The sequence below is a fragment of the Netta rufina genome, assembly GCF_964035555.1.
Source record: "Netta rufina genome assembly, chromosome: 2".
NCBI classification, from domain to species: Eukaryota; Metazoa; Chordata; class Aves; order Anseriformes; family Anatidae; genus Netta; species Netta rufina.
Window position 1 is genome coordinate 139,429,910 of NC_140124.1, and position 14,699 is coordinate 139,444,608.

Genomic DNA, 14,699 nt, shown 5'->3' on the forward strand with positions numbered 1-14,699 from the left:
GGCTAAGTGCACATATTCTGGATAATGAAGCAATTATCTATAATCTTGATTGATCCCCACCACAACTTCAGTAGTTACTATCTATCAATCAACTTGTTGCTTTAGGGAATCTTTGCGCATCAGTTTTCTGGACTCTACAATTAGCAAGGAACGGCAACCTAGAAATGTATAAATCACTTAGATACTGTTGTAAAACCAGCAATCATTTCAAAGACACTAATAAAAAAAATCCCAATGTAGCCATGCTTAGATTATATAAGTGTCTGGCTCAGATATGCAGCTGCTCTGAGAAGAATACTCTATTTTTACCAGCAGTGTGTGTTCCGCAAACAATGACATTCTGTCATGGAAATAGATTAGTCTTTCAACACAGATTTTATATACAAACTTAAAAAGCAGAAAAGTCTTCCTTGTCATCTCAAGTTCTGACATACCAATAATCAGAGGGATATTTATATCATATTATTTTTATTATGTTATATTATGTTTGTTTGTTATGTTATGTTTATGATATGTTATGTTATGTTATTATGTTATGTTAAAACTTACACTAAAAATTAACATCCCCCAAATGGTCACAGTGTGTTCTCCTTCAGACAGTTATCTAAACTCTCAGACTTCTATACGAAGGAAGACTTCTTCAAACCAGTAACCTAAATGGAAGTAGAATGTCAAAGCAGCAAACGTAATTTGCAAACACATCCCAAACACATCTACAACTTCCTCGTAAGGGGGAGTCGAGAGGCAGGAGACCTTTTCTCCATTAACACCAGTGACAGGACCCGCGGGAACGGGGTTAAGCTGAGGCAGGGGAAATTTAGGCTTGACGTCAGGAGGGGGTTCTTCACAGAGAGGGTGGTTGCACACTGGAACAGGCTCCCCAGGGAAGTAATCACTGCACCGAGCCTGTCTGAATTTAAGAAGAGATTGGACTGTGCACTTAGTCACATGGTCTGAACTTTTGGGTAGACCTGTGCGGTGTCAAGAGTTGGACTTGATGATCCTTAAGGGTCCCTTCCAACTCAGGATATTCTATGATTCTATGATTCTATGATCCCCTCATCTACTACAGTAAAAACTACCCACACAAAATCATTGACATTATAAAACCTACACATGAATTCTACAATTGGATTTTTTTCTTCTTGCACCAAATACTGTCATGGAAACTCTCCAAATAAAATCAAACAATCCTCAAGCAATAAAATGAGTTCTAACAAATGCAGTTACAGCAAACAAACTCCCCAACTCTCAAAAAAGCAGCCAAACCACCTCCAGTCTCTCAGTATTGATCCTCAGGAGAAACCCACAGAATATAGAGAAGTTTGACTTCTAAAGACAGTTTTCCCAGTTGAATCTCATTAGACTGGAGGAAACATTTTTCTATGGCACATATAGGATTTTCCAAACCCTTTTTGTGACAAATCTCACGTTGTTCCAAAGACACAATCCCAAAATCCAAAGAACACCAAGTCCTATCTTTTCTCCAGAGATATTCTCAACCTGTCATTTCTCCTCTTTGTAATTTTACAGTATATTTGCAATTATCTCAAACCTTAATAAGCTTGATGTTTGCATCGGATATTTTGTATGTCTAAAAGCTTTTGTTTGCCTTTTTCCATTAAAAATATTACCATCTCCCTAATAGCTTCACTTCTGCTTCATACAGCTAGTAACTAATTATTGTCTCACTTTTTGTAACAGACCTCCTATGTTTTAGCATAATTTCCTGTTTTAAAGAGAATTCAGAGGGACTCTCTTCAGAGCCAGGATTTTAAAGCTTTCTCACTGCAGGCTGCAGAAGATGTCACACACAATATCTTTCTGTACCTTAATAGCATTTTCAGCTAATCCATTAATGACTGCCATGATTAAGTTTTTGTAACTCAGACCAATTCAATTTACAACCCATGTTTTACCAAGTAAAGAAACACTTTTTCTTCTGGCTTATTAGAGGGAGTCTACAGAACTCTAAATGGTGCTGGAAATTTGTAAATCTGAAGGGAGGCTGGAATGGCTCACAAGAATAACTGTCGCAGACTCATTAAATTCTGCTCAGTTCAGTCAATTGAGTTTGATACAACTCTCAAAACCCTTTCATGTCATTAAATACATGATCCTTGTTTATAAACAAAATCTGATCTAAGCATTTACTACTGACTACATGAACACTGTAATCACAGACCAATGAATTTACTCCTACATTCATCTTATTTGAGAAAGTGTGAGGAGAAATCACATGAGAAGAAATCACAAAGCCCCACACTTCCAGTCATCTGGGGAAGCCAGGCTGATCTTCTGACTGGACACAAGATGGCAGAGCTTGCCAGTGGAAGTAGCAAAGCCCTTTCGAAGTTTTGGTTATGCCTTCTATATGATTTTGGAGGTTTGTCATCCGCCTCTGCAATGATTCATGGGAATATGAGTGGCCTTTAGTGACTTACTGTGAAATCAGATTTTTGTTGCCACATCTGTGCACCTAATCTAAAGAAAATTGTTTTATAAGCCAATTTCTCACCCACTCATCTATTCAGATCTGATATCAGAATTTTTTCCATCAACCAACCAACTGATGCTTTAGACAGTTAAAAGGCAGCAGGAAAAGAGGAAATTTTCTTATATCTAATATGATCTTTTCCCTTTTCAAAAAAAAAATAAATAAATAACCCACTTCTTTGATTTCTTAATAAAAGTACCTGTTTCATTTAACTGACTTTACAATTTCTCCAGTTGCAACAGCATACAAACTTTATAAAGTATCAAAAGGTGAGATCCAAGAGATGAAGATTTTATTCCCAATTTCGTCAACGACTTGCTAAAAGGACTGACACCTTTTCCAGGTGAGCAGTTTGCTCATTTTAGAAACACCACTATATTGGAGGCTTACTAACATGAAATGCTGTGTAAATAATTATTATATTGGCCAAAGCATGTGTGATAAAAGTAGTTGAATGATTCATTCTATAAAAATCCTAGTGATAGCAATTTTACTTTAAGATGAATAAATTGACTTAATGCTCTAATGAGTTTAAATGTTTAAAACTCATTAGGAGTTTTAAACATTTAAAACTCATTATTTCAGATGTATCATATTCTAACATGATACATTTCAATATTAATTCTTTTGATTCTGGAAGACATTTTCCAAAAAGCCTAAGATATCCCTGATTATTTTGCCAATCTAGCTTTGGACATCCTCAGGGGTAAAGATTTATAGATCACATATCAATTGACAATCCTTTTCAGGTAGAGGATGATTACCAGAAGGAAAAGTATATTGCATAGGCAAAATTCCAAGTTTGTGTTCATTAAATTCTTCTCTGTGAATTTGTTACTCAGAGTTGAATGAGATCAAAATTAGAATGTTCATTAAAATTTATCAGATTTTTCAAACTAAAAGAAACAGTGATGCTGTAAGAGAAAAATTGATTAATGGATAGAAGAAGGATACAGAAGAAAATATAATTGCTTTCTTAAATCAGAATTCTCAGCATGAAGATGGTAATATGTACGGTGCACTTTTACTAGGGAGCATAAACATTGTAAGGAGCTAATTACATAAAAGACAAAAAAAGAAACTTGTAGTATACCGTATGTACATTTTTAATGTATATGTGGTATAAGTAGAAATACCAACTTTTAAGAAGATAAAAGATTACGCAGTCTTGATGATGCTAGACCAGACAAAAAAAATGTCTTTTACTACAACAAAGCAATTTAGACAAAAAGGTAAACATTTTATTCCCTTTACTTACCTGTATTTTCTTGTTTGCTTGTTGTTACAGCTATTGAAGCTTACAAAAGAATCTTACCTTGTTTTGAACTCATCCATGTGAGCAGACTATCAACAGATAATGACAAGATGTATGTGAAGAAACATCATGCAATTCAGATAATTTGTTTTTGTGAACTTGGTAGAGAGATTGGGAAATTGGAATGATGTTCGATCCCTCATGGAATCCTTTCAACATAGTGCAGGGATTAACTACCCTAATTTCTTCTGTCTTCCTCATTTGCTCAAAAAAGAAATATTTGGCTGTTTCTGACTGTGATGACAATATTGACATGGATATGTACCAAACCTGGAGACTAACCAAACAAAAAAGAGTTATAAATCATCTGCTTCTTTCAAAAAGAAAAGTTCAGTGGTTCAAATTAGCAGGCTTGAACAGCTAGTTTACATGCATTTTGTTATACCTTTATACCTTTATCATCTTCTTCTAGTCCGAGGTTGTCTTTTTTTTTTTTTTTTTTTTTTTTTTTTTTTGAGAAAGCTATTTTACCCCTAAGAGGTACATTAAGCACACTCTTAGTTAACTCTGTAGCAAATGCTCTTCTGCAGACCTTCAAACCAGTCTCATCCAGGAGAGGGATTTTCCGGTTCAAGGAAGGAAGTAATTCTGTGGCTCTTCAGGAGCTTCCAGTCTGATATTAATAAAATTAAAGCCATTACAGGATTGAACTAAGTGTTTTTTCAGGTTTTCTTGGCAGAATTGCATTTGACATAGCATAAATATTGACATCCAGACATGACATTTCTCTGAGAAACCTCTAAGCTTTCAAAGATGTATACAGAATATAAAATTTATACTCCACACACAGTTCTAATGTTTCTCAGAAAATATATCTGGTACTAGGATACTTCATTTCAAGCAGAATTTGAGCAGTAAAAAAAAAGTAACTGAGAATTTGCTCAGTTACTTTATTAATTTCCAAAGGGAAGGCTGCTTTTTCCTTGGAGAAGCAAACAAATGTGGAAGAATTTGGCCTACCCTTCTAGATAAAAATAATACAGTTGAATAGTTTATTTTAACAGGTATGATGACCACAACCACATTAGGAAAACCGCTAAGTGATATTGCATACATTAAACTGCCATTAGCAGTGACTTAAAATAAAATAAAATAAAATAAAATAAAATAAAATAAAATAAAATAAAATAAAATAAAATAAAATAAAATAAAATAAAATAAAATAAAATAAAATAAAATAAAATAAAATAAAATAAAAGGAGGAAGAAACATGACAGTAACACTGTTGTTAGTTCCCCTTGTTGGTAGCACAGTTTGCACTGAATTGGTTATCACAATTTCAGGAATGAGTGTAAAGACTTTTTCTCCATTCTGCCTATAAAAATGACATTCACTCATGTAATTACTGGCTTCTAAATGAAGCTGTTTTATTCTAATACAAAAGTGAAATATAAAACGTGGGCCACCAGGAGTATCTGTGTGAGACTGAATGTGAGCTGTAATTGGAATGTGATTGCACAGCTGCTGAATAGGGCTCCTTGTTTCTTTGAAATGTAAATATAATGTAGAATGTTGATTACATTACAATTACAAAAAGAGGACAAGTGATAATCCTAGCATTTGGCTTTTAGTGATTATTTCAAAGACTCTCTTTTCTCATTGGAAATTGTAACATGCTTCATTGTGTGTAGGAACATATTCTATGGATGATGAATAACTCAAGCAGTGTAAGAATTTCTATCACAGCTACCTGTATATATGCACACACACACACACACACACGTATGTAGTAAGTTCTAAATTCATTAGTAGTAGAGATGGCAATGCAAATGCTTCAGAATTTATCAATAAAGTAAAGTATTTCATGATGTTTCTGGGAAAGCAATCTTCAAGAGATTCTTTCCTCTCTAGCAAGAGCATTCGTTTTCCAAAATTTCCCAGAGTCTATTCCTATTGAAATCCACTCAAGGGCACTAGAGGATACAGGTAGAAAATCAATTTTGTGGAATAGATACATCTAAATGACAGCTGAATCACTGCTTTTCATCACTTCATATTATCTCCACCATTGTGGAACAATTCACATACCCAAATTACTAATGAGAAATAATCTCTAAAGAGCATTGCCTGTATATGTGCCTCTAAGAAACATGATATAGATTGAGCTAAAATGTGTTATTGCTTACCTTCAAAACATAAGCATAATACTCTACTTGAGCAATTTGATTTGGGTGTCTTTTACTACATGCAGTTTCTGAGAACAAGATCATACACTATTTATGAGTATATAACAATCATTTACACAGTAGATAGGCAAGACTATGATGATATAAGGCTAAGCATCAGTTTCTTCACCACCCTGAAAGAAGCACTTGAGGAATGCTTACTGATGACTGATGGCTGATGAGTCAGCAGGGAACTGTTGGCTTCCATCACTTTTTTTTTTTTTTTTTTCCTTATGATATGATTTTATAACTTTTCTTTACTCACTTTTTACCTGAGTTCCTGGCTTAATAATATTAGCTCAATAATCACTTCTTCTTTGTTTCTAGTTTCCTTCTCTCTTACATGACTGTAACTTACAGATACAGCTCAGAAATATTTTCCTATTAACACCTTCAGGTAATTCACGGAACTGAAAAAGATTAACACAAATAGTACACATTCAACTATGCATTTTTCTGATACTGATAAGAGTTTTGTAAGCTACTGGGTGGATACTTGATATATCTACCATGCTTCAGCTGCAGATGACAGCTACCACCTTTGATGTTATAATACAATCAATGTCTACATACAGAAATGAAAATGCAACATGACTCCTATGAAGGCCATTAGGCTGTTAGAAGCAGGCCTCTGAAAATTCTATTCTACTGCAATAGTGAACATGGTCCACTGAAGATTAACATGTAATACAAAATTTACATCTGTATTAGACATACAGATTTCATGCATAGGCAATGAGTTATGTGATACACTTATATTACATTCCTGCATCACAGCAAAGGTTAACTAGCAGTTACCAGGAGAACAGGAAAGGAAAGCATGCTAGTTCAATGAATCACTTTAAGGATAAAAATATATGCTTTAAAAAGTACATATGGCTTTCAGATGACAGAAATGTCCAGGAAAAAGAGTTAATGGTATAAGTGAGACAGCACCAGCTGCATCAGAGCCCTGTAGCTGGAAAGTAACATTTGGATCGGCATAATTTATAAAGAAAAAAAAAACAGCATGAACATTTGATAGACTTTCTGGTGCTATAAACAAGGATGAGAACTACTGAAATATATATATATTAATTTGCCCTGGAATACTATACTGTGGGTAGGAAGCAATTCTGAAATGGTAATTATTATAATTACAGAATATTTGTTTGACATGATACCCACTGTACTTTGTGCCAGTTTTTCTATTGCTACTAAACTCAAATACAGTTTCTACAGAGCAGCTTTCTGAAGGTAAGGTATTAACTGCAACTGAGGGCTTTATTGTGCCTAAACAGAATCAAGCTATGTTTCTTAACATGGGCATGCACTACCAACAGAAGTGGTAAACCGCCCTAACTCAAGAGATTTCTACAGTTGGAGAGAGGGCAGCTCCAGAGAGCTCCTCTTTGGCCCTATTGCTCAAGAGGACCTATCTGAACAGTATGGCAGAATAAGCAAATCAAAAAATCAAACATCCTTGAGAATACACTGGACATAACTCTTGCATGAACAGGTGCAGCATTTGAGAAGACAGAAGAAAAAATCTGGATTTTTGAAGGATCTGTGTCTTCAGTGCCTGAAAAGCCTAATGCAACTGTGGGATATATGAAGAGGCAACAGCCTAGAACCTAAGGGTACCTACACTGCATTTCAGCAGCATGTGGCACTGTTGACGTCATTGCTGGAAGACTGCTTTCTGTTAAGCTGTCAGCACTTCGGAAGGGATATTACAAAAGTAAATGAGGTTCTCAAGACAGCTGCAAGGATTATTAGAAGAATGGATAATTTGCTTATCAATTCCTTTCCCTTTTCCTATTCCTTTCGCTTTCCATTTCCTACACAAATGAGGAAAAAGATGCAGTTACTAGAAGCTGAAGTCAAGCAAATCCAGGCCAGGAATAGGAGTGATTATCAGTTGGTATAACTTCTCCATACACATGATCATTCTTTTGACGTATGAAATCTTGAAATAGAACTTAGATTCACCCCACCTACTACCTCAATAACTGAAGTGCTTAATTTAGGAGTTTTGAGAGTCAGTGGACTCACGAATGGAAAGTTATTTATTGGATAAAATATTGTACATTTAAGTAAATAAGTAACCTGGAATGCATCATTTAGTACAAAGCAGAAGAGAAGATTATATTTTTACAGATATCTGAAAACCAATTATTGCTATCTTTACACTCATGATTGGCTATATGATGCCAATTGATTTCAATGGGTGTGAGTAACATTGAATAAATTACTGCATTTTTTATATAAGGCTGTCTAAATGAGGTCCCGAACCAGTTAAAAGAGCAGATGAGCAGATGCATGATGGAAGCCAGGCTTTGGAGCAGAAAATATAGCTTGGAGTGGGGAGTGGGGAGGAGGAGGGAAGATATGGTAAAGAAAATGAAATGCAAGGAAAGAAAATGTAGTCTTGCAAAACTGAGTTGATGCTGATCCTCAACACAATAAAAAGATGTTATTTTTACCCCATAAAATGGGGAGGCAAAATGGAAGCAAAAACTGTTTAGAGTGCATTCATAGATATTCTGTACATCAGTGTCTTTAGCATGTATTTGAAAGACTAAAGCTAACTATTCCTCCAGTATTGACATTCACCAGAAAGTTGGTCTGTTCAAAGCAAAATGAAACACTCATTTCTCAGCAACTAAAAAAGAGAAAGAGAATTAAGTAGATAATCAGATCTAATGGACATGAAAATAAATTAAGATATCAGGAATCCAAAAGAAACATCAAGAAGTGTACATGCTGCACTGCATAGCCAGAAGGAAAAAAAAAAAAAAATAGTAGGGAAATCACATGCTTTCAGTGCTAGAAGATGCACAAATTCGTCCAAGAGAGATAAAGCACATTGTAAACACCTGACCATTTCAATTATGCAAATCTTTGAAAATAAACAGCTTTCAGAAGGTATTTATCTAGCTGTGGAGGTGATGATAATGGTAGGTATCAATGATGGGCAACAGACTTGTGTATTTCACCAAAATTTCATCTACAGTCTTAAAGACAGGCTCATCTGACCTGAAAAGTAATTAAGGGTTTCTGCACTACTAAGCATATACATATTTTCATGACTGTGAGGAGGATGTTATGTATGTAAATGATCATATTCATTTGAAATTTCCCATTAAAAAAAAAAAATAAATCATTCAAATATGGAATTGGTAAAACCAGCTGGCATAAAATTCAACATTTTCTTTATATCGACGTAGCTACCTGAGTAGAATTTGCTATGCTAAGAACTAGATGTTGTATACCATCTCCAAAACAGTTGCACTTTAAAGACATTGTATAGATTTATTTGATACCATACTTTGGAGTGTTTTATAACTATGTAAACTATTGCAAAATATTCAGTGGTAGCCTGAACTCCCCATTTGTTCTCACAGCAGTTTTATAGGCTGTTACAGAGTCTGATTCTCTATCTTATGTCAAATAAGAAATGCTTATGCTTGCACATCTATGGAGACAAATATTGAAATGTCATGACAAATTTATAGTCTTGTGCACAGTTCTTACAATGTGCTCACTTGTGATGTCCAGTTGCACATTTAGGGAACTGTTTCTACAGTTATGGGAGAATGATCATACACTGAATTCCTTTGCTGTTACCTATACTGTGTTGCAAACAACTGGGATGCAAATCTGAATTTGGAGAGGTCTCCTTACTCTGGATTACTCTGAATCTCTGTTTCAGGTTTCTCACACTGACAGCCTGTTGCAGACTATGCAGTAAACACAATTCACATCCCTAACACTAATTAGGTAATTCTATCATGCTCTCCTAAATGCAAAAATAATAGCATCTGAAAATACACTTTAAAAAGTGCTCCTGATTTTAGGATTTGGCTGATAACATAGCAAAGAGTCACACTCCTAGGAACAGTTCCCTGTGCTTTTCTCTTTTCTGGTGTGGTTAAAGAAATTTGTCTCTGCTTCCTGGCTTGTACTTACCATTAATTTGTTCTGATCACTTCAAATATGCCAGTGTTATTGTGTATCAGCCAATGTCTAAATTTCTAATTTGTCCATAGACACAGGGTTTTCATATGCATACAGAATTTTATACAAGATAGTTTCCCCACTGCAGTTTCAGAAAGATGCTGTGTCATGCAAAAGCTGTAGAAAACTGTATTCAGAAGAAGAAGGTTTTAGTTGTGGAGGACAGAAAAGAAAAAATACTCTATCTCAGTATTACATTGTTAATATTCATATTCTGTCTAGGCACATTCTTATTAGCCCATGATAAAAATAGAATAAATATAAATGTGTTAGGACATATATCTCTTCTGTTAAATTCAGAGTAATGGTAGCATTAAGTTGTTATTTGTGAAGAACGCTAAGTGCTAAACCAACAAAGGATATGTTTGCTGTGTTTCTACAGATCCAGTCTCAAATTAACTTTTTGGACAAGTAGACTTTTAACTTAAAACTCTTCATGTGATTCAAAGTCAAAGAAGACCCTGCCTGCGTGAGGTTTAATTCACACTTTGATTCCGAAGTAGAAATTCACACCTGTAAGGAAGCAAGGGGGGGGGGTTCTTGTAAACTCCCCATAACTGAGAGTATGAATGCTCATCCATGTGAGCCCTGAAATATACGGAGAACACTTCCATTGGCAATTTTCAACTGGAAGACAGCAATGAACACAATAGGGGCTGTTTATGAAATTGCTTTTAGCACTTCTCAGTTGTTACTGCTTTCCAGATGAAGTATCTTATCCCCACTACTGAACACAGGAAGCAAATCAAGAAATCACTGGTCTAAATCATCCAAGGTAGAATTAGCTACAAAACATTAACTCCTATGTTAGTTTATATATTCCTATATGAAAGACATACAAATATGTACATTAAAAATATATATACATGTATTTTACGTGTGTGATATAAACATTATGGTATACACTATAAAGATCTCAAGAATTAAGTAAAAAAGTTGTCTTTGCAACACAAAAATAAAATTATAATGCTTTCCCTTTTACATCTCCAAAATCTGGTTAACTCCTTAAAATTATCATTAAAACACAAAAGCCCTTATCACAAATGCCTAAAAGCATCCCTTCTATCTAGCCTGTTGACTGCACCACAAAGCTTGGTGTCATCAGCAAACCTGGGGAGGGTGCACTCAATCTCACTGTCCATGTCACTAACTGATAACTAATAACTAATAATATTACATAGTGCCAGTCTCAGTACTGACTCCTGAGGAATACCACCAGGGAATACCCCCTGGACATTGAGACATTGACTGCAACTCTTTGAATGCGACCATCCAGCAAATTTCTTACCCACTGAGTGGTCCATCCATCAAATCCATGTCTCTCCAATTTAGGGACAAAGATATCATGCAGAACAGTGTTGGATGCTTTGCACAAGTCCGGGTAGATGATGTTGGTTGCTCTTCCCTTATCTACCAGTGCTATAACCCCACTGTTGAAGGCCAGATTTGTCAGGTATGATCTGCCCTTAGTGAAGTCATGTTGGCTGTCACCAAACAAGTCTTTATTTTCAATGTGTCTTCGTGTAGTTTCCAGGAGGATCTGCTCCATGATCTCTCCAGGCACAGAGGTAAGACTGACTAGCCTGTAGTTTCCTGGGTCTTTCTTTTTTCCCTTTTTAAAAATGGGAGTTATGTTTCCCCTCTTTCAGTCAGTGGGAGCTTCACTGGACTGCCATGACTTCTCAAATACGATGGACAGTGACTTAGTACTTCATCCTTTGATTCCCTCAGAACCCACAGATAGGACCATCAGGTTCCATGGACTTGTGTACTTTCAGGTTCCTTTGACAGTCTCAAACCTGAAGTACAGATGTTCAGGAAGAGAAAGGACTGGTGAGCTCACTGGTGCTGGCAGGAGCCAGCTGCATTTCCAAGTCCAGTCACTCCCCAAGTCCAGTCACTCATCTTTGGTGAATAACTCAGTCTGCTTTCCTCCGTCACTAGGCAAACTGGGGAGCAAAGAAAAAGCATTCATGTCAAAATGAAATGTGTTTTTGTTGGTGTTTTTTTTTTTTTTTTTTTTTTTTTTTGTTTGTTTGTTTCTTTGTTTTTCATTCTTTCTTTGTATATAAAAGAAGGTTTCGTCATACTTTTAAAACTTACACTTTTAATATTTATACCCTTTTAAAAACTGAAAATGACCCTTCCATTTCAATGATGGAATAATTCTTTTGCAAATAAAAAATTCAACTGGCTAAGTATAAAGAAATTATATCATAGCTGTTACTGAATGAAAATCAATGTCTGTACAGGGTGTTCAGCAGCCTAATAAACAAACTCTCCAGCTAGTTTGTGCTGCAGTTAAATGATTTGAAGTAGGTGGTTAAATAACAAGCAAACTAGTAAAATGTGATTTATTTTTTTTAATACAGTGCTGTGACATATACCTCTGAGTATGTTGATTCAGATTTGTAATGTATGCACCTATACAGGCAACACAGAAAATGAACAAATTAATCAACATACACACCGAGTGCTTCCCAGTGAGATGCACTGGAATTCATTAGTTTAAGGATATTTTGATGAAATTATACTGTGTTCAGCAGGTTAGAAAGAGAAAAAAAAAGCTCATGCCCTGTTTAATTGTTGGAGTGTAGGATGTCTGTCTGTTGGCACATTTTCAGTCATAACAATTAACTTTCCAGGTAACTTTTCCTTTTATTTCTTTTAGAAGATGATAATTTGGGGCTGGGAAATAAGTAATTTCATGCTTCAAGTGTAACAATATATTGAGACTTCTTATCCTCTCCTCACACTAGGAAATATGCTGTTATTATCAGACATGGTGAAGGTAATGCTTATTCACAGTCTACTCCTGCTTATTCACAGTCTACTCCTGCTAACTTATAAAGACAATTTCCCTGATGTCACTAGGTTTTGACATTTAAAACCACGATTTGTTCATTCCTTTGCAAGGTGACTGATAACATTAGGATGGATAGCAAATGTCTCAAGTGAAATGAATGTTTTGTAAACTGCAGCATTAGTTTAACCATGTCTTTGATATTATACAATTAATCCATATTAAAAAGAAAGCCACAGCCTTTGCCTGCCTAATCATAATGATTTGCTTCTCAAAAATGATTAATAGCATTTTAGCTCCTGGAATAATAAAACTGAAAATAAGACTAGATTTTTATTTCATTTATAGTAATTGTATAACAGAATATTGTTATGAAAACAAACAAACAAACAAACAAACAAACAGACATTTCTACAACAGAGAAATAAAATAATTCTTCTTTGAGTATATTTCCCCTGAACCACTGATTTTGTCTGATTCTCTTTCCTTCCAAAATATCAAATATTATTTTCATTTCAAAATATCAGAACAATAGGCATGAGAAGAAACAGGTGTCATCAATGTGCAATCCACCTGTTTGCTGACATCTGTGGCATCACATTATTATATTACTTGCTGTGACAAAGTCTATGTAGGCAACATCATATGATGCTCAAAGTAGAGAAGAAAGAAAGAAAAAACAAAACTTTTGATTTGTTCCTATATTATACTTTTACCCAGAAAGAAAATGTTCCTGTGTTTATACATATAATGTATATAAATAAATACAACTTGCTGCACTGCTGGGAAAGTGCAAGGGATTCTCCCCCCTCCCAAATTAAAAGAACATTGTGAGAAACATAGTCTGTGTAGCAAAGCAGTTGTGTTAAGCACAGGGAGTCTGCTGCAATGCAGTGAATCAAGCGTAGCTGACAGATCAGTGGAAGCACAAACAAACAGTTGGTTGTGTTGACATTCTTTCTCTAATGTGACTGTTTTTTTCTGCCTGTTAATATTTTAGCTGTGTAATGTTCAGATCACAGCAATCAGGAATATGTGCCCTCTCTAAGCATTTAGCAAAAGTCTTCATTTCATGTTTAGTCATTGTCGTGGTTTAACCCGACCGGCAGCTAAACACCACGCAGCCGTTCGCTCACCCTCCCCCCTCCCTCTCTGGGACGGGGGAGAGAAATGGAAAGTGAAGCCCGTGAGTTGAGATAAAGACAGTTTAATAAGACAGGAAAAAAAAAAATAACAAAAATAATAATAACAATAATAATAATGATGATACAATGGGGATAATACGAAAGTAATAATAGTATGTACAAACAAGTGATGCACAATGCAATTGCTCACCACCCGCTGACCGATGCCCAGCCTAACCCCGAGCAGTCCGGCCCCCTCCCCCCGGCTAGCCACCCCTATATATTGTTTAGCATGACGTCAGATGGTATGGAATACCCCTTTGGCTAGTTTGGGTCACCTGTCCTGGGTCTGTCCCCTCCCAGCTCTTACTGCACCCCCCAGCCTGCCCGTTGGCAGGACAGAGCAAAGGCTGAGATGTCCTTGGCTTAGTATAAGCACTGCTCTGCAACAATTAAAGCATCGGGGTGTTATCAGCACTCTTCTCATTCTAAGCCAAAACACAGCATTCCACCAGCTACTAGGAAGAAAATTAATTCTGTGCTAACTGAAACCAGGACAGTCATGTATTTAACTTGTTCGTTTGCACTAAATTAAAAAAGAGAGAGAGAGAGAGAGAGAGTTCCAGAGCTATAATAGTAGTCTACTAGTTCAATGCTTTGGGTCAAGGTTTCAGTAACTTTTTCATGCAAGACTGCTTATTGCTGGGACACCTTCTAAGAAGAATCAAGGTCTGAAGTCAACGTTTATTTAGTGTTAGGGCCCTGACCCCAGAAAAGGGGACTGCAGTATGTTTTG